Source organism: Rana temporaria, chromosome 3 (assembly GCF_905171775.1).
Source record: "Rana temporaria chromosome 3, aRanTem1.1, whole genome shotgun sequence".
NCBI lineage: Eukaryota > Metazoa > Chordata > Amphibia > Anura > Ranidae > Rana > Rana temporaria.
In genome coordinates, this window is record NC_053491.1 from 408,887,987 (window position 1) to 408,911,704 (window position 23,718).

The 23,718-nt window shown below is 46.2% G+C and overlaps 1 protein-coding gene across 4 annotated transcripts in view; it reads right to left on the bottom strand.

Moving 5' to 3' along the window:
• Nucleotides 1-23,718, bottom strand: part of LOC120933038 — a 120,378-nt gene that overhangs the window by 75,193 nt on the left and 21,467 nt on the right. Inside the window, exon 1 of one of the 4 annotated variants that reach the window (XM_040345982.1) lies at nt 20,081-20,415. The exons of the other annotated variants lie outside the window; for them this stretch is intronic. The gene's annotated coding sequence lies outside the window, so the exon portion shown is untranslated. Of the gene's footprint in view, nt 1-20,080; nt 20,416-23,718 lie in introns of those variants that run through there. 4 annotated transcript variants of the gene reach the window in all.

The following is a 23,718-nucleotide window of genomic DNA, read 5'->3' on the forward strand; positions in this document are numbered from 1 at the left end:
AATCATAGACATCACTGGATATGTGTCTCCTAGTTCATGCGGTCTTGCTCTAGATTTGATAACTGAAAGCCAGAACGGGGATACAAGTACAAAGCTAGAGGAAGACTATGCAGGAGCCTGAAATTGCACCCACAATCTACTGATCCTGCGTGCAAAGCTCTGCAGGCTCCAGTGAAAAAAAATACAAGAATTATAATTTTTTACCTTCAAAAAATAGGTTCCTTTTTTTTTTTTTTAAGTAAATGTATGCTTTAATAAATTCGTAACCTTCTGCGATTCTTCAATATTTAAGGCTCGGTTCACACCCAATACCGATGCAGCTCCCAACAGGGGTTCTGTGTGTCCTGGTTCACCATTTCAGCCCGACCTGAAACAGACCAAAAGACACACAGGGCTCCTGTAAAATTCACCCCCCGGAGCCACATCGAAAATATGTGGAGTCCTGCTGTCTGTGTCAATAGACGCAGCAGCAGAACAGGGGAGCGCACCCGCACAAGTGCCCTGAGGGAGAGCGGCTCTTCAACGGGGCACTCGAGAAGAGAAGGAGCGCCACTGAGGGACCCCAGAAAGAGGAGGATCGAGGGACCACTCTGTGCAAAACCAAATGCACAGAGAAGGTATGGATGATATGTTTGTTTGTTTTTGTTTGTTTTTTTTGTTATCCTTTAAGATGAAAAAAACGTCTGCCTTTAGAACCACTTGAAAGTGGAAATATAGGCAAAACATTTCCAATCTTGGATAAAGTAAGGGAGAGTTATAACCCCCTGTAAGGCTTTTGCCATCTTTGTCCCACTGGGGAGATTTCCCTTCACTTCCTGTCCCATAGCCAAACGGAAATCCCTGCAAATTAAGGGAATTTCTTGGGGACCCCCAGGTCACCAGAACTAGTGCCCCCATTGGAAGATTTCCCCTCTATTACTTTTCTGGGGACAACCCAAAAATGTGGGATTTTCTTTTACTTTTGCGTTTCAATGATAACGGTAAACAAGACAAAAGAGAGGATGAATCAACCTAACGGGGGTACAGGCAGCAAAAACTGACAGATGTTCTAATCCCTCACCACTCTATCCAAAACTCTCTATCCAAAACTTAAATAAAAAAAAGTTTAGCCTTTAGTAATACTTTAACACAATAATGCACCCAGGCTGCAAAGGGTTACTTGCATGTGTCTGTCTAGGTCAGTGTTTCTCCACTCCAGTCCTCAAGGCGCCCTAACAGGTCATGTTTTCAGGATTTCCCTCAGATAAAATGACTGTGGTAATTGCTAAGGCAGTGAAGCTGATCTAATCACCTGTGCAAAATAATGACCTGTTGGGGCGCCTTTAGGACTGGAGTTGAGAAACACTGGTCTAGGTGACGAGAGAAGTTCTTTTAATTACCTGGAGCTTTGCTTCCCAAGCAGACAGAACTCCAACAGTGGACTGTCCCTTGGTGTCCTCACATCCAATGCAGGTCTATGGTCCTTGCATCAGTCTTGATGACTTCAGAGGACCTTAAACCGCCAGAGCATAGAGGAGAAGAGACTGCAGACACCGGCCTCACAGCAAGGAGGATTGGGTAAGTTAAAGGGGTTCTAAACCCCCATTTTTTTTCACCTTAATGCATCCTATGTATTCAAGTGGAGTGCTACCCTAAAAAAAAAAAAATACACAAAAATCCTGCAAAAAAATAATAATAATAAAAAAATATTTTTTTACTCACCAGAAAAGGCGGTTGCTATGTGCAAGTTCCTAATCTGCCTCTTCCTAGTCCTCAGCAGGTCTTCTTCCTCATCCTACTCACAGTGTCTTCTGGGTAATGGGGTGTGCTGCCTTCTGGGAACTGTGTGTATCCCAGAGAGCAGCTGCCCATTCAGAAAACACTGCGAGACTCGCACATGCGCAGTAGGAAACGGGCAGTGAAGCCGCAAGGCTTCACTGCCTGTTTCCCTTAGTGAGGAAGGCGGTACCGGGACCTTCCAGGATCGAGGGGGTCAGCCTCAACATCGCGGGCACCTAGGACAGGTAAGTGTCCTTATTAAAAGTCAGCAGCTACACTATTTGTAGCTGCCGACTAAAAAAATAAATAAATAAAGAAATCGCAGGTGGAATCCCGCTTTAAGGTGAAAAAACACCTTGCATTGTCTGGCCCCTGAGCCCCTAATTTCCGTGGGTGCGATTCCGCGTCGCTCTCCTCACGGCTTCTTGGCTCTTCATTGAATAGATTGACAGCAGCACAGCCATTGGCTCCTGCTGTTGTCAATCAAATCCAATGATGTGGCCGCCGGGAGGCGGGCCGATTCATACATTCGGCGGCTATGGACGCTGAGTGTATGACACGGGAGTGCGCCTGAAAGCTAACCCCCTTGGAGAGAGCCTCCCAGAGGGGGTTATCTATTGCGGGGAGGAGCTGAGACAGCCGCCGTGGGACCCCAGAAGAGGAGGATCAGGGCCAAAACAAACTGCACAGTGGAGGCAAGTATGACATGTTTGTTATTTAAAAAAAAAAAAATGAACCTTTAGTATCACTTTAAAGTACTTTACCCGACCACCTCAACATAAATGAGCAGTTAACCCTTGCGTTTTTTTACACATTAGCCACCCAAAAGTGAAAATGAAGGCACCAACCACTATGTTCAGAACATCACAGGATGAGACTATATGATATATGACGAGTATCATGTGAGGAATGCTTCTGAGTAATAACATTAAGAACATAAAAGAAAACATCTGATACACATACACACACGCACACACATCAATGCCATTGGTAGCTATACCGTCTGTATGAGAAATAGCAACTTCACCACTTTCATGTGACCGCCAATACACGGATATTTCCGCAGATATTTCTTCACCTTAGAAGTACAAGTGGTAGAACATTGAACCCCTTGCCACCATCACAAGAATAAACTTACAAAGCAGTGACCAGTAAGAGGGGTGAAATAAAGCTTACCGCAGGACATGTCACATCTCACAGGAAAGTGGCCACCAGTGAACCCAGCGCAGCCCATTACACCGCATACTGGAAACACAAGAGCCTGCTGGGTCTGTCACACACTTCCTGTCCTCAGGCAATGTGCAGCAAGTGCAGGCTCTGGAGGAGGAGCAGACCTAAAATTGTGACACTTCATACATCTGCAGCACCACACGAGCCGCAGCGAAGGGAAACAGGATGAGGTCTGTGGCTGAGGTCTCAGCTACGGGGACAAGGCTTCTCTGTTGGTAGAGCCATGGAAACCATTTCTTCCCGATTTCACAACCGTTCCCCCCAAGTGAAGATGACCTTGGGGGAGAAGATATGGAGGAACTGTCAAACTTTTATCTTTCCATCAGTCAGCAATATAGCCGGCGTCAGGCTGCCAGGAAATCAGATCACCTCAAGGGGAAATGCATCACATCTCAGTACACGTGATAACACCAGGTACAGGAAATCTGTGTAATGATACAGAGAGCACGGCTGACATTACACTTCCACCCTCCATGGAACACAGCTTGCCAAAGTACTTCAAAATGCTTGTCCAAAGCAACCTACGAGACCCCAGCTTTTACTATTCCCCAGAAAATTAAAGCACCGTTATTAGTTACTATGAGCAACAGACATTTTCTGGATTTTTATCAGAGAACAGAATGAATAATAAAAAGGACAGTCCTTTTACAGTTGCATCCCAACTATGAGTGGACACTGGAAGAGTGGACAACCTTTTGAAGAGTGAGGGCCACCAGTGATTTGGTAACCGGTCGAGAGTCACGATGAAATAAAACGGTTCAGAATTTGTCATTTTTTATTTTGAATAGCATAATGAACATTTTCCTCCTGCAGCCGCTGGAGGGAGAGGAGGAAAAGTCGGCTTTCAGAGGTTGCAGGAGAAAAATTGAGAGGATCAGTTTCTGTATATGCCGCCCCTTACGCCCCTTTTTTCCCCAAGTGTAAAACACAATGCGACAGGGAGGTCCCATGACCATTGCAACCCCTGGAGCTACACCAGTGGTTGGAGGGTTGGTGTTAAAAATATGGGGTCTCAAGTATGAGGTTTTAGGCCTCTTCCACACGAGACGGACTCCGTTGCTACAGAGTCCACCAGCTCAGCGGGAGATCTCTCCTCTGAGCCGGCGGATGACAAGTCCCTCTCTGCTCCATAGGTATGCATGGAGCAGCCACTCAGGTCCGCCGTCAAAACTGACAGGTGTGAAAGGGGCGTAACAGCCTCTCAAACTGTAACAAGCCTTTACTGTCCTGAGCTGCCTATAAGGCTGCTTTCACACTGATGCGCTGCCGTTTACCCGGGTTGCGGATGCAGCACAGTGTACCTGCGGCATACCTATGGGTTAGCTGCGCTTTGCCATATACTTTTTGAAAGTGCACCAAACCTGAAGTTATAATAGAAGTCTATGGCTCAGTGCAGCCAACTCGCAGGAAAGCTGCAGGTGCACTGCATGAAAGCAGCCTAATCGTTTTTAACCTTTTTATAGGTGCCAATGCAGTGGAACCTCGCATTGCACGCAACACAGTTAACGAGCTTTACGCAATACGAGCAATTAAAAAAAATCCTAACTCGGTTTGCGAGTGTTGTCTCGCAAAACGAGCAGGATTCAAGCCTCTGCCATGTGCAGTACCGCAGTACCACCAGTTCCAGAGTGTTTCCAAGCCTTTCCAAGGGTTTTCGAGTGCAGCTGAGTGGTCTCAGAGTATTTCCAAGTCTCTCCGGCGCCCCCTACCTCTGGCCACATGCGGTATTGCATGCCATAGAAGTCAATGTGGAACGAATTATCTTCATTTCCATTGACTTTTATGGTAAAACTTGCTTTGATATGCGAGTGCTTTGGATTACAAGCATTCTCCTGGAGTGGATTATGCTCGTAATCCAAGGTTCCACTGTATGTCCATTGCAAAAGTGCAGTGTGTGTTTAATACACAAACCTTCTTTTCCTCTTCCAGCTTTGGCTGCCATCGTTCTCCATCTTCAGGCTGCTAGCAAGGTCCCAGGAGAATAATACTTGGTGTTACTCTGCCTGTGACAGGAGCCACCCCTACAGAGAAAGCATAGGAGGCTCCTGCTTGCTCCATTGCTCCACTGCTGGCGCCAGCTCAATGCACCAGAATGCTCTAGGAAGGCATGTCTGCAACTCATTGATCGCGATTTGGGCTTGCCGACCCGCCATCCCAAAGCATCAGAGTGCATCGAGCCTGTCTCCGCTGACATCCGATGCTCCATAGGGGTGCATGGAGCGGCCATTCAGGTCCGCCGTCCGTGTGAATGAGGCCTTATAATCCTCATTTACAGCAGGACTAAAGCTGGCGGTACACTATTCGTTTTTTTTTTGTTCAGCCAGTGGGCCTGTGGATGAAGGAATCCCCCATCCCCTCCTTCCCAATTTGACAGAGTATTCTGACAGCAGCTCCCTCACCTGTCAGAATACACTGATCAGCGGCTGCAGTCAATTGGCTGATCAGGAAAAGTTTTCCAACTCGTCTGACAAAATTTCGGTTGGTTCAGTGTATGGCTGGTGCTAGCATGTTGCTGTCCAGTACAGATTCACTGTGCAATCACAGCATGGCAGCAGGTAGGTGACCGATCTGTATTGGCTAACTGCAGTAGAGAAAATCTGAAAAACTAGAAATGCTGTCTAATTAAATTGTGCACAGAACAGAATTACCATTTTTTGGCAAGCAAATCTTTGTGTAGACTTGTATTCCAATTGTTTAACCATCTGCCTGGACTTCAACTTTAAATAACTCCAGAAAGCATGTGCTGAAATGAGACCACTATCAGGGAATTGGCATAACTGGCATATTAAACTATTACATTTGTGAACATATAAATACTGCTGCACTGCCTAACAACTAATTCAATGAAGGAAATATGTATACTGACAAATGTTCCAATGAGCTAAAATTAAAGTGCCATTTATAGGAGAAGGGTATTTTTGTGTACAGAAGCTTCCCTATCGACTTCCAGTCTGCAGAGGCCGGCTCATAATGTTCCACCACTCAAGTCATTACATAGTAAATCCAATCTACCCTGATGTTAACAGTTTGATTGACATATCCTGTTAGAATATATCAATATGCCATTAAAGGCCTAGATTCACATAGGGCGGCTTTACGTTGTGCGGGCGTAGCGTATCTTATTTACGCTACGCCGCTGCTACTTAGAGAGGCAAGTGTTGTATTAACAAAGCACTTGCCTAAGTTACCGCGGCGTAGCGTAAATCGGCCGGCGTAAGCGCGCGTAATTCATGGTCGTGTTGTATTTAAATTAAGCGTGACCCCATGTAGATGCATGGCCGAACGAACGCGCGCATGCTCAGTATCACGTCGTATTTACACCCAAAGATACGCCGGCTCAATGCCTGCGACGTGAACGTAACCTACGCACAGCCCCATTCACGTACAACTTACGTAAAAAACGTAAAAAGATACGCTTGTTCCGACGTCCATACCTTGCATGGGCTGCGCCACCTAGAGACCTGCTTTATCTTTACGCCGGCGTATGTCTTACGTAAATGGCGTAACTAATTGCGACGGGCGTACGTACGTTCGTGAATCGACGTATCTTGCTCATTTGCATATTCAACGCAGAAAACAACGGAAGCGCCACCTAGCGGCCAGCGTAAATATGCACCCTAAGATACGACGGCGTAGGAGACTTCTGGTTTCCAGAATACGCTTAAATATACGACGGCGCAGATTCGGTCTTACGACGGCGTATCTACTGACGTAAGTCTCTGAGAATCTGGCCCAAAGACTTTACAATATGGTCTGAACTATTTTGATGGAATAATGGAAACAAGCCCTGTAATAGTACATCAGTGAACAATACAATCCAGTGAATAAATAAAGCCATCCATACACCAAGTGAGTAATCTACTAGGAGGACCTTCTGAGCAGTAGGTAGCCTGATCAGCAACAGATTTTGCTATTCATGTTGGGTAAATCTGTTAAATTTGAGAGGTATCGATACAAGCTGATAGCCCATACAGTCAAGCTGGCCATATATGGCTAGAACTTCTGCTAAATTGGTCAAAATGTAAAGGGTGACTAAAGGAAAAAAAAAATGTTCTTTAAAATAACAAACATGTTATACTTACCTCCACCGTGCAGTTCGTTTTGCACAGAGTGGCCCCGATCAACGTCTTCTGGGGTCCCTCGGCGGCTGTCTCTGGTCCTCCCCGCAAGAACTCATCACCTTCATGCGAGAGAGCTCGCATGGTGATGAGTCCTTGTGGGCTCGCTCCCGTGATACAGCGAGCGGCCCTGACCATCGTCGCGCGCGTCACTGGATGTGATTGACATCAGCGCCAGCCAATGGCTGCGCTGCTCTCAATCCAATCCATCCGCTCTAGCCAATCAGCGGCCAGGCTGAGCAGCGAAGAGGATCTTGGGACTGAACGCGTAACTTTCGAGGGGTCAGGTAAGTAAAACGGGGGTTCGGGGGGGGACGGCATCATCAGATGTTTTTTCACCTTAATGCATAGATTGCATTAAGGTGATAAAAAAAAATTCTTTACAACTCCTTTAAGCCGTGGGTGACCCTGTCAGCACCACCTGGTTTGACAAACTTCAACTGAAAAAAACGAAAAAAACGAAAGCCTTGTACACACGATCGGATTTTCATCGGACAAAGCGTAGGACTTTTGTCCAAAGGGCGTTGGCCAGGAACTTGTATTGCATACAAACGGCCAAGAATTGATGGCCAACAAACACAAAACAAAGTTTTTTTTCAGCTCTTTAGCGCCACCCTTTGGGCAACTTCTGCTAATGTTGTGTTATGGTGAGCATGCGTGTTTGAACTTTGGAGTTGTGTACACACAAACGGATAATCCGACAACACATTTGTTGGTGGATAATTTTAAAGCTGGAGCATAGAAACGGTCGGATTTTCCAAAAAACAGACTGTCATCACACAATTCCCGTTGGATAATCCGATCATATGTACGAGGCTTAAGAAGGCAGGTGAAAAATGGTCAGCAGAACACTGACTGCATCCAGTGATGAAGTCACTGCTCAGGTATTCAGACAGCCGAGGGTGTTGGGACAGACCGAATACAATAATTGGTAGCAGAGATTCCTCCATCTACGCCATTTATCATTGATGTTGTACAGGCAGACAGATCCTTATCCATCATGTCTTACCATCCAAGAGGCGTGAGATTGGCCCTTAATTTAGTCTGCAGCAGAAAAATTACCCCAAACATACAGCCTATGACATTAAGAACTATATTTAGTGTAAAGAAGAACAAGGAGTCCTGAAAGTAAGGGTTTGGCCCCCACAGAGACCCGATCTCAACATCATCAATTCTGTCTGGGATTACATAAGGAGACAGAAGGATTTGAGGCAGCCCACATCCACAGAAGATCTGTGATTAGTTCTCCAAGATGTTTGGAACAATCTACCTGCCGAGTTCCTTCAAAAACTGTGGGCTAGATTCAGCAAAGATTTACGCCGGCGTATCTATAGATACGCCACGTAAATTCAAAGCTGCGCCGGCGTATCTTCTTTCTGTATTCAGAAAGGAAGATACGCCAAAATTAGGCTAAGATACACCGTCGTATCTTAGGGTGCATATTTACGCTGGCCGCTAGGTGGCGCTTCCGTCGTTTAATATGCAAATGACCTAGATACGCCGATTCACAAACGTACGTGCGCCCGGCGTAATTTTTTACGTAGTTTGCGTAAGGCTTTTCCGGCGTAACGTTGCTCCTGCTTCTATGAGGCATACACAATGTTAAGTATGGACGTCGTTCCCGCGTCAAATTTTGAATTTTTTACATCGTTTGCGTAAGTCGTTCGCGAATAGGGCTGGACGTAATTTACGCTCACGTCGAAAGCAATGACAATTTGCGGCGGAATTTCGAGCATGCGCACTGGGATTCTTTCACGAACGCCGCATGCGCCGTTCGTTAAAGACGTCATTTACGTGGGGTCATGTTTTATTTACATAAAACACGCCCACCTCTTGCAAATTTGAATTCGGCGCGCTTACGCCGGCTGATTTACGCTACGCCGCTGCAACTTACGGAGCAAGTGCTTTATGAATACTGCACTTGCCCGTCTAAGTTGCGGCGGCGTAGCGTAAATAACATACGCTACGCCCGCACAAAGCATGACATGTTAGGTATCAATTTACTTGGCGTAACATCATCTTTCACATTATATAAAAATAATTGGCCAACTTTACCATTTTGTTTTTCTTTTAATTTATGAAGGTGTCTATTTTGCAAAAAAATCCTGCTCAAAAGACCGCTGCGCAAATACCGTGTGACGTAAAATATTGCAACGATCACCATTTTATTCTCTGGGGTCCCTGCTAAAAAAAATATATATATAATGTTTGGGGGTTCTAAGTAATTTTCTATCAAAAAAATAAAAAATTTAACTTGTAAGCAACAAATGTCAGAAAAAGGCTTAGAAAGGCATGAAAGGGTTAAACAACCAATCAGCGCTGGTGAGGCTGTGTGATAGATCTGTGGCCGCTAGTAAACAAATTGCCCCACATATCTCACTGATCTTTTGCTTGTTTGAAAATGGAACTACGGTAATCTCCCCCTGGTGTACGTGTCGCTCGTCTCCAGCATGCACCTGCACCAGAGATGAGCGCTGTCAATCAGATCTCATCATTTGTCTCCTTGCTACCAGAGTGGTTGGACAGCGAGCTGCTCAACCGCATTGCTCAGAAAATGCAGAACGGATTCCTGAGAACAGATATAATGCTGCATGACCTCGGAGATTTAATAAAGACAATAAAAGTGAAGTGATACTTGTTCTTTAACCACTTCCATACAGGGCATTTTCACCCCCTTCCTGCCCAGACCAGTTTTTAGATTTCAGCACTTTTTCCCCCACAAATAGAGCTTTCGTTTGGTAGTATTTGATCATATGCAGTTTTTATTTTTTGCGTTATAAACAAAAGAAGAACGACAATTAAAAAAAAAAAAAAACACAATATTTTTTACTTTTTGATTTAATAAATATTACAACAAAAAAAAAAATTCCTCCGTTTAGGCCGATACATGTTCTACGATTTTTATTGTGACCATAGCACTTCTGACGGACACTTTTGACACGTTTTTTGGGACCATTTACATTTATACAGCAATTAGTGCTATAAAACTGCACTGATAACTGTGTAAATGTGACTGGCAGGGAAGGGGTTAACACTAGGGAGCGCTGAAGGGGTTAATGTGTTCCCTGGGAGTGATTCTTACTGTAGGGGGAGGGGACTCACAAGGGGAGGAGATCAATGTGTGTTCCTCTGTACTGGGAACACACATCGGTCTCCTCATCTCTGACAGGGGGTGGATCTGTGTGTTTACACACACAGATCCACACTCCTGCCGTGATCGCCGGCAACCGCGGGTGACGAGCGGTGCCGCGGGCACGCGCCCTAGATTGCCAGGAAGAAAGGACGTCATATGACGTCCACCCGGAGTTCCTGCTGGCGTCATTTTATAATAGCCCGGTAAGGAACGGGTTAAATCCCCCTGAATCATCTTTCCCGTTACATAAATACAAGCAAGCAGGTCAGTCACCGCGTGTCTCATTTTGACTATCGGTTGTGCAACAGTCATGTATCCTTTCACTAATCAGTCTGTTTACTTTAGGCTGGGTTCACATAGGAGCATGCAGCAGCTCACAGCAGCCTCGTTCACCATTTCAGGTCCGATTTCAGCCTGAATTTTTGGCTGAATTGGGACCTGAAACGGAGCAAAAGATGCACAGCGTTCCTGTGCAGTTCCTACCGGAGCCGCTGCGGAGATATGTGAACTGCCTCCATAGAGAGACGGTCACATTCTCCTGCTATTGCGAATTGAATGTGGAGAAATCGACATCCAATTCGCAACGGTGTGAACCCAGCCTTAAAGAGGAAGTAAACCCTGATGGGTTTTACTTCCTCTTTAGTTCGCTGTACAGCGTGCAAATGAAAAGCATAATGGGCTACTATGCATCGCATACTAGCCCATTATGTGCCACTTACCTGGAAAAGAATCCAGCGTTGTCCCCACTGCAGGAAGCATCCATCTTCTGCCTCCTCTTCCTTCCAGGTTGCTGACTCTGGCGCTGTGATTCGCCGGAGCCGCGTGACGTCACTCCCGCGCATGCGCACGGGAGCCGCGATTCACGGCACTGGCTACTGGCTAAACGGCAGTTAGTTTTGTTTCTTCCCTGTGCAGTGAAGATTAGCGGCGTATTACAAGTGAAATATCTCCTAAACTGCGCACGTTTAGGAGATATTTCCACTACCTATAGGTAAGCCTTATTCTAGGCTTACCTATAGGTAGAAACCAACAAATGGGTTTACAACCACTTTAATCAGACATCATGAGACTAAGGATGAGCTCCAGCGTGTTCGCATGGTACACGTGCAGAGCCCGCCAGGAAGTCTGCACGGCGCTGCGCTAATCACAGCCAGGGAGACATTGTCCTGATGCTCGGCTGCAGAGATAGGAAAATGTCTCCCAGGCTGTGATTAGCGCAGCGCCGTGCAGACTTCCTGGCGGGCTCTGCACGTGTACCATGCGAACACGCTTGATCTCATCCTGACATGAGACCATGTAACTCGACCCAATATAACATGCGTATGGTTGCAATTAGCCCAATAGTCAGTTTAAGGGTGTAACCAACATACTCTGTCCGAAATCCTACAGTAATCCCATGACTTTAAGTCAGGTGCTGAGATAATCTCCACCCATAACAGGATTAGATTATTTTACTTCTTGCAAAAATACAGAGTATGTCATCCCCCAGTATATTGTTCAATATAAAAAGATCGGTCACCACATACCTTGTTATGGAACTGTGCCGTAATAATGTATCTGTTCACTCAGTCCTTTTACTCCTATTGGACGTCACAGAACCCATATTACTGGGTGTGCTTCCCTTCTACAGTTATCTGTATTACTTCTGTATGCTTATTTATTTCACTTTCTTCGAACAGGAAAAGAGGCGATGGTGCTATTTAAATCAACAACAACAACATAAATGTCCTACTCTACACGCACCTTCTGCAACTATTTCTAAATATTCTTTTGTAACTTCCTTCTGTATTTTTACAAGTGAACTCATGTGTAACACGATTCTACACTCGCTGTGGGAAATTATTCAGTTCTGCTCTGTTATCTGTATAAGATAGGATAAGATAGGATCTATTTGAACTTTGTATATCACTCAATTTATTGTGGAATTCCAGTCTATATCTAACCCCATCACACCGAGGCAGTTTTCAGGCATTTTAGCGCTAGAAATAGCGCCTGAAAACTGCCGCCCATGCCACCCGAATGTAAAAACCTGAGGCCCAGATTCACGTAGAATCGCGGCGGCGTAACGTATCGTAGATACGTTACACCGCCGCAAGTTTTCATCGCAAGTGCCTGATTCACAGAGCACTTGCATGAAAACTTACGCTGGCGGCCTCCGGCGTAAGCCCGCGTAATTCAAAGGGCCGTGTGCCATTTAAATTAGGCGCGCTCCCGCGCCGGACCTACTGCGCATGCTCCGTTTTGAAATTCCCGCCGTGCTTTGCGCAAAGTGACGTAATTTTTTTGACCGGCGACGTGCGTAGCGTACTTTCGTATTCCCGGACGTCTTACGCAAGAACAAAAAATGTTCACATTTCGACGCGGGAACGACGGCCATACTTTATACAGCACATACGTGGGCTGTGTAAAGTTAGGGCAGCAAAAACGACGACTAACTTTGCGACGGGAAACTAGACTAGCAGCGACGTAGCGAACGCGAAAAAACCGTCGTGGATCGCCGTAACTCCTAATTTGCATACCCGACGCTGGTATTGCATCCTAAGATCCGACAGTGTAATTCAATTACACCTGTCGGATCTTAGGGCTAACTATGCGTAACTGATCCTATGAATCAGTCGCATAGTTAGGAAGACCCTAAAACAGAGATACGACGGCGTATCAGCAGATACGCCGTCGTATCTCTTTTGTGAATCTGGGCCTGAGTGCCTTCACACTGGGTGGTGCGCTTGCGGGACGTTAGAACAAGTTCTGCAAGCAGCATCTTTAGGGCGGTTTGGGAGCGCTGTATACATGACCCCCAAAACACCCCTGCCCATTGTAATGAATGGGCAGCGCTTTGGAAGAACTGCAACACAGGCGTTTTTAACCCCTCCTTCGGCCACTAGCGGGGGTTAAAAGCGCCCCGCTAGCGTCCGAAAAGCGCAGCTTAAACAGCGCTAAAGAAAGTCACATATGATAAAAGCAGCCTGAGTTTTGTGTTGGGGAGGATGCTATAAATAGATTAGTAGAGTGCTGAACTATTCAACAATCAGCTCTGAAAGTCTCCACCTATGAGGAGGGTGGGTGTGTGCCTTTCCTCCAATCAGCTGTCTTGGCTGTATGCCCAGGCTTTACTGCAGTGCTAACCAGGAAGAGAAAATCTCCTAACACCATCTGAACTTTCTAAAGATGAAGAAAGACAGCAGGTGTACATGTAAAACTTATGTATGGAGATTTGTTTAATCTCTGTGTATCATACGAGGCTGTTCACTTCACTTTAAAGCGGAACTTCAGTAATTTTTTTTCATCTTTCCATCTATTAAATCTTCTGTCTTTGTTGTTTTAACTTTGGATAGTAAAACAGTTTTTTTTCTGCAAGTAAATACCTTATACAGCCCACTTCCTGTTTGTCTGGTCATTAGTTTAGGATTATGACATCATGCACAGCTCTCTCTCTCACTCTTGTGAAAGTTTGCCAGGAAGGGAAAGGGGGTGCGTCATAAGAGGACCAGTGAGAGCTGCAGAGCTGGAGGTGTGTCTGTGTAAACCCAGGAAATAAACAAGCAGTAGCTTCAGCTGCCCACAGTTAAAATGGATGCAGCCAGACTTCGTGGAGGGAGATTTCTTCAGCTTATTTGGCAAGTAAAGAATCACAATCTATATAAAGGAATATGCAAAGTGGTTGGAGGGAAGCTTCAGAATGGCAAAGATGTTTTTATTACAAATTATAGGAGCAGACTGCAGTTTCTCCTTAAGCCGTTGCCACCCGGAGAGCATAGTGGTTATTGCTAGCAGCTATAACAACCGCTTGCAATAAATCGGATGTAAAATCTAGCAGGCTAATTGTACCCAAATTGATTGATCGATCAACTTGAGGACATTCTGTCAGCCCATACATGGTTTGAATCTTGGCCAGCTTCTGCTGGGCCGGCCGAAATTCAAACCATCTATGGCTGGCTTAAAGCGGATCTCCACTCTAAAGTGGAGTCCCGCTGATCGGCACCCTCCCCCCCTCCGGTGTCACATTTGACACCTTTCAGGGGGGAGGGGGGTGCAGATACCTGTCTACAGACAGGTATCTGCACCCACTTCCGGCCCTACGATACGGGCAAAGGACGTCCCCCGTTGTATGCTGGGAACACTCGGCACCCAGCACACAGCGGGAGCCAATCGGCGGGCGCAGCGCGACTCGCGCATGCGCCGTAGGGAACCGGGCAGTGAAGCCGGAGCGCTTCACTTCCTGGTTCCCTCACCGTGGATGGCGGGGGGAGCAGCAGATGACGAGCGATCGGCTCGTCATCTGCTGCGATCACCGCTGGACTCCAGGACAGGTAAGTGTCCTTATATTAAAAGTCAGCAGCTGCAGTATTTGTAGCTGCTTGCTTTTAATATAGTTTTTTAGTGGCACATCCGCTTTAAGGGCGAGGGCCCTCCTTTAGCTACAGAGGAAGAAAGAGATAAGATAAGTAAAAGTACTGTATTTATTGGCGTATAACACTCACTTTTTCACCCTTAACCACTTCCATACTGGGCACTTACGCACCTTCCCGCCCAAGCCAATTTTCAGCTTTCAGCACTGTCGCACTTTGAATGGCAATTGCGCGGTCATGCTACACTGTACCCAAACAAAATTGGCGTCCTTTTTTCCCCACAAATAGAGCTTTCTTTTGGTGGTATTTGATCACCTCTGCCTTTTTTTTTTTTTTGCGCAACAACTAAAAAAAGACTGAACATTTTGAAAAAAATTACGTTTTTATTTTTTTCTGTTAATTTTTAAGTAAGTAAGTTTTCTCTTTCAATTACGGGCACTGATATGGCGGCACCGATGAGATGGCACTGATGGACATCGATGAGGTAGTACTGACGGGCACAGATAAGGTGGCACTGATTGGCGGCGCTGGTATGCGGCACTGATGGGCACACATAGGCGGCACTGATGGGCACACATAGGCGGCACTGATGGGCACACATAGGCGGCACTGATGGGCACACATAGGCGGCACAGATGGGCACACATAGGCGGCACAGATGGGCACACATAGGCGGCACAGATGGGTGGCACAGATGGGCGGCACAGATGGGCACTCATGGGCGGCACAGATGGGCACTCATGGGTGGCACTGATGGATACTTATGGGTGACACAGATGGGCACTGATAGGTGGGCACTGGGCATGGATGGGCACTGAGGGTTGGTAATGATGGACACTGTGGGGTGGCACTGATGGACACTGTGGGGTGGCACTGATTTACCTATGTTGCCAGTCAGTGCCCATTTGTGGGCACTGATTGGCATCTTTTTTTTTTTTTTAATGCTTTTTTTTTCAGACTTTTTTTATTTTTTCAGACTTTTTTTTTTCCCAGACTTTTTTTTTTCGTTTGCCCTTCCCTGGTGGTCCAGGGTGGGCTTCCCTGGTGATCCAGTGTGGCGATCCGAGGGGGGGCTGCGCTGATAACAATCAGCGCGAACCCCCCCTGTCAGGAGAGCCGCCGATCGGCTCTCCTCCACTCGCGTCTGTCAGACGCGAGTGAGGAAGAGCCATCAACGGCTCTTCCTGTTTACATCGTGATCACGTGGTAAAGAGCCTCCGTGAGAGACTCTTTACCGAGATCGGTGTTGCGGGGTGACACCCTGACACCCTGCAACAACGATCGCCGCGATGCGCGCCCCCGGGGGCGCGCAGCGGCTCACAATCCTGAGGACGTCATATGACGTCCAGTCAGGATTCTACAACCACTTTGCCGACGTCAATATGTCATTGGCGGGCGGCAAGTGGTTAAAATTGGTTGCAAATAGTGTGTGCATGTTATATGCCGATACTGCAATTTGGGCTGCCTTGGATAGAACAAGGAGAGATTGGCGGGATGAGGGGTCAGATTACTTGTGACTCAGAGGGGACAGGGAGGGGGGCGGCATGAGCGCCTTCAGATTACATACAGCGAGAATCTCCTGTTGTCTCAGTGGCCTCTGTAATAGAAAGTCCCGTCTCCTGGTCCGGCATTGGACCAGTGTTCTGTCTATCATAGAAGCCGGTCCAAGAGGCGGGACTTTGTATTAAAAAGAGGCCACTGAGTAAACAGGAGATTCTCTCTATTCTTCTCTGTATGTAATCTGATGGCACTCAACCCACTCCCCTCCCTGTCCCCTCTGAGTCAGAAGTAATCTGAGGTGAGATGGGCATTGATCAGGCTGCATTCATGGCAATGGTGAGGCTGCAGATGGGCATTGATTAAGTTGCATTGATGGGCAATTGTGAGGCTGCAGATGGGCATTGATCAGGCTGCATTGATGGGCACTGACCCCTAGGCCTGGTACACACGATAGGATTGATCCGCGGATACGGTCCGCCGGACCGTATCCGCGGATAAATCCTCTGCGGATTTTAATCCAATGGAGTGTACACACCATCGGATCAAAATCCGCGCCGAATTCCCATCGCGGTGACGTGTCGCGCCGTCGCCGCGATGATGACGCGGCGACGTGCGCGACGCTGTCATATAAGGATATCCACGCATGCGTCGAATCATTACGACGCATGCGAGGGATGGGTTCGGACGGATCGATCCGGTGAGTCTGTACAGACCACCGGATCGATCCGCTGGTGCCGATTCCAGCAGATAGATTTGTAAGCATGTCTACAAATTTTTATCTGCTGGAAATCGGAAATATCCGCGGATAAATATCCGCTGGAACGTACACACCAGGGGATCTATCCGCTGAAACCGATCCGCTGAGATTTTTCAGCGGATGGATCCTCTCGTGTGTATAGGGCCCTATACTGCTTCAAAGTTCTTTATTTAAAATGTACATTTTTTTCCCTGAAACTTCCCTCTTAAAATGAAGGTGCGCGTTATACGCCGATAAATACAGTACTTTTATCTGGTGCTATAAACCAAAAAAAAAAAAAAAAACATTTAAAGTGCAACTAAAGTCAGGTATGCTCAATGATTCTACAACTGTTTGACGCCTGCAAGGTCCCCTCGCCAATGCCAGCATCTTTTTCTTGGCTTCTGCTGCCAGTCTTCAGACATCTTTATTGGCCAGTGTGGGGTGACATTATTCCTGTGTATGTATTTATTCTGGCACATGGCACTGGAAAGGTAGCTGTGCATGTACAGAAATGTGTATTTTACTATGGAAGAGACATTACATACCTCTTCTGCAATAAATACTCTGCCTGTTCGCAATTTTTTCTTTTAGCCTTTAGTTCCACTTTAACCCTTGCAGTAGGAGAAGCAGGAAGACAATAGCAAATGTTGATTCGCTGATGTACCAAGTGGGTGGGTGGCCTCTGCGCCCTGAGCCCACCCACTTGTAACATCAGCAAATCAACATTTGCTATGGTCTTCCTGCTTTTCCTACCGGATTGGCCGGTGGAAGGGGGGGGGGGGTTGAGGCGTTCGGATTTGCCAGGAGAAGAAGCCAGGGAAGCCGCCTGCAACCTGGATGGCATAAATTGGGGGCTGGCTGGTGGGCGAGCAAGCGAGGAGGCTGGCTGGGGTAAGTGCGGGCTGGCAAGCGAGCAAAATGGGGTAAGTGCGGGGCTGACGGGCGGGGAGGGGGGGGTATTAGGCCCCATGCACACGAGACGCTGCTAAACTCGAGTTCAGAGGCATTTGGGTATTTTTTTCAACTGCCCCTGAACACATTTAATGTTATCCTATGTGTCCATGCACACAATCACGTTTTTTGGCGTTTTAAAGCAGTTGGGTTTATGTCCGTTTTTTCAGACGCAAAATTTTGGGTTCAGAAGCGTTTTATTTTTGCGTTTTACACTTTGGGAGGGTCTACAATGTCTTTGAGATAAGCGCTGACAGCCGCAAACGCGGTAAAACGCCGCGCAATTTGCCGCAAAAACGGGCGTTTTAAACGCCGTTTTTTGCCTTTGAAAACGTGCGTTTAGAGGTGTTTGTAATTGCTTCTCGTGTGCATGGGGCCTTAGGTGTGTTTGACGCGCCCCCCCCCCCCAGCAAAAAAATGAGGCACCAGCTGCCACTGCCGCCTGGTGATGCAAAAATGAAGGAAGGGTTTCTGGACAGCCACACTCCAAAACTTGTTGCTTTTATTGTAAAATAAAAAACACAGGATACATGCCACAGCAAACAGGGTACAACTGACGCGTTTCACACTAAACTTTAGTGCTTAATCATAGCTGTCTGGTGATGTTGGGGCAGCGACAGCAGAAAAAAATCTAATCTATTACCCTGCCATTCAGGGCTGCGCTGTGTGGCAGAGCTATACAAATCTCAGAACTGGATGGACAGAAACACAAATCCTTTGGCAAGTAAAGCAAATCCCTTATCCATTACATCTGTGTGTTTAGCAGCTTTCCTGGAGTTCAACTGTAAGCTAGTGCATGAGATCCTGAGATTATGATTTCTGCCTGCTTACCGTGACTATATCCGTATTAGTGCGCCAACGCAATTGAGTACTGTCTGTTATACTTTTATTAGATGCATTAACAGTTACATTTCCAGGTCACGCTTTCTGGGTCTACCCCATTCTTCGGGGGAACCAGGACCTTAGAAGAAGGGGTAGGCCTACAAAGGCGCGTCCTAAAAATGTATCGGTTAGGTCAAATATTAACCACTTCCTGAAGGCCGTACGACTTTATACGGCCGCAGGGTGGATCTACATTTTCGGGAGGCCGTCTATATACGGCCTCCAGCCACTGAGATGCCGATGCGCGTGCCTGGCGGCCGCGATGTCCGCCAGCCACCCGCAATCGGCGGTTACAGAGACAAGGACGTGGATCTGTGTGTGTAAACACAGAGATCCACGTCCTGTCAGGGAGAGAGACCGATCTGTGTCTCTTGTACATAGGGACACAGATCGGTCACCTCCCCCAGTCAGTCCCCTCCCTCTACAGTTAGAAACACTTTGCAGAGTACACATTTAACCCCTTCCTCACCCCCTAGTGTTAACCCCTTCAATGCCAGTCACATTTATACAGTAATCAGGGCATATTTATAGCACTGATCGCAGTATAAATGTGAATGGTGCCAAAAATGTGTCAAAAGTGTCCGCCATAATGTCGCAGTGCCGATAAAAATCGCAGATCGCCGCCATTACTAGTAAAAAAAATAAAAATAATAATAATAATAATAATAATTATGTCCCCTATTTTGTAGGCGCTATAACTTTTGCGCAAACCATTCGCTTATTGCGATTTTTTTTTTTTACCAAAAATATGTAGAAGAATACGTATCGGCCTAGACTGAGAATTTTTTTAATTTTTTTTTAAAAATTGGGCTATTTATTATAGCAACAAGTAAAAAATATTGATTTTTTTTCCCCAAATTTACACTATTTTTTTGTTTATGGCGCAAAAAATAAAAACCGCAGAGGTGATCAAACACCACCAAAAGAAAGCTCTACTTGTGGGGAAAAAAAAGAACTTCAATTTTGTTTAGAAGCCACGTCGCACGACTGCGCAATTGTCAGTTAAAGCGACGCAGTGCCGGAAGCTGAAATTTCACCTGGGCAGGAGGGGGGTTTATGTGCCCAGTAAGCAAGTGGTTAAGAATATTGCAGACAGTGCGAAGCTGCATTTTTGCCTGGAGACCCACTTCCCGACCACGACTCAAGATGGGAAAGCTTTTTAGAAGCCACCATACTTTTCATCACCAAACATGACCCATAACTCAGCACCAGTTTATAGTAAGATGACATGCAATGAACTCAACTACTACTGTCAAGCTATGGCGGTAATAATACATTCACTTCACTTTTCAGAAGGGATCAACATATTCAGAGATGCAGCAAATTCATCGTTTCTTTAGATGGACTCAGGCAAAGCACCTGGTACACCCCTGGGGACCCAACTGATGTTTTACTGAGAAGAATGTCAGTATCCTCCTACCTTGTGGAGATGGTTCAGCCATCTTCTGACTTCCTCGGTGTTCGGAGTCATACTATCCCACTGCTAGAAGGATCAGATGAGACCCAGGTGATGATGGAGGGAAGGTCCTTTAAGGCTCTGCTCCGGCGCTGCCTTCTGGGCAGGAAACTAGCAGACAGACTGCTGTTCTTGGCAAGCTCCTGCCCCGTCCGAGTACAATGTTTTCACTATGAAAGGGGAAGTGGCATTTCTCTCAATTACTTTTCAAAGGAATAATAAGAGGCTTATGCAGGCAGCTAAAGGGCACACATGTAGAGTTTGAAGTCACAGCCATTAAAGAACAAGGCGAGCCACCACTGAAGGAAAAAACAATCCTGCTTTTTATGAAACTAAAAAATGTGGATTTGGTTAAAATGAATAAAGTCAATGGTTCCATCATGCTGGTCTTCAAAGAGGACTCTGATTTGCATGACTGGAAAAAAAAAGTGGGGGAGCGGGAGGGGGATGCGCTTACATAGTTTTACAGATAATCTTAATTAAAAACTTGCTTCGAACTCCAGATTACCAGAAAGGACAAGCAGGGGTCTCCAAACTATGGCCCTCCAGCTGTTGTGGAACTACACGTCCCATGAGGTATTGTAAAATTCTGACATTCAAAGACATGACTAGGCAAGAGGTTCACTATTTTCTTTTCTACAACTTGGGCGGCCGCAATGTGTAACGCGCCGCTCATTTTAGCAGCTCTTTACCACTGTTATAGCACTGCTATTGCGTAGAGCTGCACGATTAATCGTAAGAAAATCGCGATCTCGATTCACCCCCCGCGCGCGCGATCTCCAGGACGGACGACCCGCGATTTTTGGGTGCGGCCATAGGAAAGTCCCCGGCTTCAGCCTAGCTCCGGAGCGGCGGCCATCTTGGTACACCCAGCGGCGGCTGTCTCGTAGGAGATGATTTTTCAGCGCCACCATCTTGCTCCACCCCACACTCCTGCACAGTAATGATAGTGAGAAGGGGGCAAGCGGACATCTTGTTACACCCAAGTTATTTTCAACACAAAAAACTGAGCTTATGTGGTTAAATACAGTGGGCTAGATTCAGGTAGGGGCGCGCATAGTTACGGCGGCACAGCGTATTGTATTTACGCTACGCCGCCGCAACTTACAGGAGCAAGTGCAGTATTCACAAAGCACTTGCTCCGTAAGTTGAGGCGGCATAGCGTAAATGGGGCCGGCGTAAGCGTGCGTAATTCAAATGTGGAAGGGGGGGCGTGTTTTATGTTAATGTGTGATGACCTGGCGTGATTGACGTTTTCCGTGTACATATCCCAGTGTGCATTGCTTCCAAGTACGCCGCAACGACGTATTGGTTTCGACGTGAACGTAAATTACGTCCAGCCCTATTCGTGAACGACTTGCGCAAACGACGTAAAAAATTCAAAAATCAAAGCGGGAACGACGTCCATACTTAACATTGCGTGCGCCTCATAGAAGCAGGAGCAACGTTACGCCGAAAAAGCCTTACGCAAACAACGTAAAAACTACCGGCGGGCGCACGTACGTTTGAGAATCGGCGTATCTAGGTAATTTGCATACTCTACGCTGAAAACGACGGAAGCGCCACCCAGCGTGAGAATGCACCCTAAGATACGACGGCGTAAGAGACTTACGCCAGTCGGATCTTAGGCTAATGTCGGCGTATCTTGCTTTCTGAATACAGAAAAAAGATGCGCAGGTTTGAATTTACGCGGCGTATCCATGGATAAAACATTGCTGAATCTAGCCCAGTATATGTAAATATGACGGACTGTTTACATGTTAAATTATAAAAGCCGCAGCAAACCTGCTGACCTCACATGCTTGCTAATGTGAGGGAACACCTCTGATTTTCACATTTAATTAAATGTGAAAATCAGAGGTGTTCCCTCACATTAGCAACCATGTGAGGTCAGCAGGTTTGCTGCGGCTTTTAAAATTTAACATGTAAACAGTCCGTCATATTTACGTATACTGTATTTAACCACATAAGCTCCGTTTTGTGTTATAAATAACTTTAAATAAATACAATTTTGAGAATCGCGAGAGAATCGTGATCTTCATTTTATACAAAAGAATCGTGATTCTCATTTTCCCAGAATCGTGCAGCTCTACTATGGCGCCGCTATTCAGGCAGTAGCAGTGTGCTTTTAACCACCAAGAGGGGTTCTGCAGAAATCTCCCTCCACTGAGTCTGGCTGCAATCATTTTAACTGTGGGCAGTTGAAGCTGCTGCCTGTTCATTTCCTGGATTTACACAGAAACACAAAGGCACGCCTCCAACTCTCATTGGCCCTCTTATGACTCATCCCCCCTCCCTGTGACAAACTCTCAGGAGAGTGAGAGCTCTGCATGATGTCATAAGCCTAGGCTTTTTACCATAAGGTATTTACTGGCAGAAAAAAATCCAAAGTTAAAACAACAAGGGCAGAAGATTTAATAGATGGAAAGATGAAAAAATGACTGAAGTTCCAAGGTCTCATGCACACTTACCATTCCTCCTGGCAGCAGCGTTTTGCAAAAAAAAAAAAAAAAAACGCCGGTGCTTGTAAAAGCATGTAATGTGTTTAGGTACGTCAAGCGCTCAGGCGTTAATTCATTTCTTTTGGCAGAATAATAATATATTCTGGCCACTTAAATTAACGCACAAGTGCTATGATGCACCTAGCATTAACGCGCGCTTATACGTGTCAAGCATGTTATTTTTCTGCCAATATGCCACGGCTCCTGAATACGTTGGCAGTGGGGGTTTTTTTTTTTCTGCCTCTAAACACCAATGTCAATAGGCACAAAGGCCAATATGCAGGGGTGTTTAGAGGCAGAAAAAAATATTATTAAAACGCCAGATGCCCTTAACAGCCATTTAAGAAACATCCAGTGGGCATGGTGCCTAAAAAAGAAATGAAAAAGTTGGCATGCCTCTCAAGTTTTTCTAACGTTTGGCCTCTGCTGGAAATGATCCAATGCTGCGACACTTGATATTCTTAAATTGGATATGGTTATCAGTCCTCCTCTTCCTATCACTTCCAATCCCACAGCTCGATCGATCGGGGTTTCCAGCCAAGAAGAAGAAAACCGATGCAAGATCAATATTAGATGGACAAACACAAGCTAAGTGGGGAGGGGGTCTGACAAGAGCTAAAAGCATGAACCCAAGAACCATAAACCTAAAACATGAAGACTGAAGGACACAACTATAGATGGAAGCTGCCAATACAGCTCAGCATTTGCATTTCCCCAGCAGCTGGGCACAGCTCTATACAGTCACGCCTTTGTTCACAGGCAGGGCAGCCTCCACATTATTGTGGAAGTAATTATGGTGGGATCTTGTCCAGAAAACCAGATACAGCGCTGCTTCCAGACCCATCACATAAATCACATTGCCGGGGCTGTGGCCGGCCAAACACAGGGATCTGCTAGAAGTCACAAACCATTCACCTTCCAGCTGAGATCGGCAAGAGGAACAACTCTACTGCTTTTATAGAGCTTTAAACTCATAAATTATTGATTGCTACCATCGCCTTCTTTACCCATTTATGTTCCTGCTCTATGGAGGACATGACAAATGCAGACTCTGCCTCGCTGGGATGAATAAAGAGTCACAGAAGGGCAAAGATACCTGTA